A 2,146-nucleotide genomic window follows, 5' to 3' on the forward strand; every position below is an offset into this window, starting at 1 on the left:
CAAGCACGTCGCCGAAGTCCTCATAGTCATGACGAGACTGGGAGTCACACCAGAACATCCTATTCATATGTCCTTCCTTGTCTAGCTTGTACTCGAAAAAGAAGCTAGGATCCCTCTGTTTCCTACTGACCATGATGCCTATGACTGTGGCAGCATCACCTTTTGAAAGCAGCTTCCTCTTCTCCCTGGCGCAAAGGTTGTATATTTCACGCCTGGTAAAACCAACGCCACCATACCATACATGCTTGCTGATGAAGGAATCCATCATGTCATGAATTCTAATCCCTGCAGCTCCCATGGACAGTATCTCAGCTCTCTGGTACTCTTTGATTTTTCTGTGGGACCAAAGAAAAGGTACCTCGTCCGGTCCTGCCAAGATATGGCTATGCTTGTCCTCAAAACTATCAACATACCAAACCCCACGCTTTTGGTCAAGCTTCACGGTCAGGTGCGCTTCGCAGTGGCAGCGTGTCTCGGGTCTGAGCCTACGGCTGTGTCCTTCCTCGGTTAGCAACCTGCTGTCACGTTTTCCTTGTCTGGAACAAACAAACCACCTATAACGCATATGACATGACTCGGTTTTGCTATACCTGACCCTATTCTTTCTAATGCTGAAACCATTATCTCTAGCATAGCTGTTGTAGAAATCATACGCAGCCTCGTGAGACGTAAAAGTCATTTGTATTATCTGCATGAACATATCCCTCTTATCATCTGCACTAGCAGTATCTTCGACATTCTTTTTCCCCTCAACTTCTGTCACCTACACAATCATAACATAGCCATGAAAACAGTTTTCTATGGTATAACATTACTTCCATACAACATTGATTACATACATACCTCACTCATGATGACCGACGATTGCGACTCCCCAGAATCAGGTGCAGCTAATGATTCGACATCAAGGCCTGTCTCCGCGTCGGATTCACCGTAATAGTCGTACGCATTATGACATTCGGAAATGAGCTGAAAAATATAACACAAATACATAAGTACTTATCATATAATATTCCAGGATTAATTCAATTTGCATGCATGCCAACAAAAAATTCCACTTCCATACCTGACTAATGTAATCTTCATTCGAGATCTCCGAGTTGTTTTCCTCACCATCATCATGCTCATTGTTTTCCTGACAATCATCATGTTCATCCATCTATAAATTTTCAAAATATAATATTGTCGGATGCCACCAAAAAATTACAACATGATAATGCCACTCACATTAAGATCTTCCAATACGTTCCCATTCTCTGACCTATCTCCACGATCTGAATTTTCATCATCTGACCAATCTTCTATCCAATCTTACATCAGTTCTCCAAACTCCATGTCATACATCATATCAGTTAACTCATCGTCCGCCATTTCCTACAACAATTAATATGTATCATCACATGTGCAAACATTATCAATGCTGACATATACAACACCTAGCGCACGATCACGGATGTTAAATAAACTACACCAACCGGAGAGCGCCCCAACCAAAGGCGTTCAGATCGTGCACACAACCGACGCCAACGACCTCTGATCGCCCATGGATCCTCCCCCCTCTCCACACCGAGCGGCGTTAAGGTACGTCCCACGAATCCAGTACGTGATCACTTTGGATCGCGAGAAGCAGCGCTACCCGTGATAACATGCGCCGCCGGATTCCTAGCCCACGGCACCAGTCGTGATTACTTTGGATCGCCGGATACCTAGGTAAGCCGCCGCATCAAATAACGGAGCCGTTGTGCACACAACCGACGGCAACCGACGCTAGGTTAACCCTAGAAAGAAGAAACCCACTTTAGCCCGCGTGATCACTGTGTATATCACGACGAGCAGCACTACCAGAACAAGATCTGCAATGGCCTGGACCGCCAGAAAGCTAGGTTGCCCGCCCCAATAGGTTAACCACTACGACGAAAACAGCGGTAGTTCGTTTGATGCTGCTGCGAGCGAGACAAACGTGGGGAAACGGGATGCGGTACCTGCGAGCGCTGGAGGTTGACGACGGTGCCGCGCGCGCTCTTGGACGAGATCGCCGGCGATAAGATCGCTGCCGCCGATATTCCTACAGAACCTCAACAGAATGATGGAGGAGCTGCGTGAATGATGGAGCTGCGTGATTGATTGAGCTGCGTGATTGATGGAT

At 46.6% G+C, this 2,146-nt stretch overlaps 1 long non-coding RNA gene across 1 annotated transcript; it reads right to left on the reverse strand.

Annotated features, from left to right (window-relative positions):
* Window positions 1–1,460, reverse strand: LOC109745976 (uncharacterized). Its single transcript, XR_012203706.1, has 3 exons — window positions 1,228–1,460; window positions 1,067–1,135; window positions 1–969 (listed from the first exon to the last, which is right to left on the reverse strand). It is a non-coding gene; the product is annotated as an uncharacterized lncRNA (long non-coding RNA).
* Window positions 1,461–2,146: the final 686 nt, after the last annotated feature.

This window comes from Aegilops tauschii, chromosome 2 (genome assembly GCF_002575655.3).
Source record: "Aegilops tauschii subsp. strangulata cultivar AL8/78 chromosome 2, Aet v6.0, whole genome shotgun sequence".
NCBI lineage: Eukaryota > Viridiplantae > Streptophyta > Magnoliopsida > Poales > Poaceae > Aegilops > Aegilops tauschii.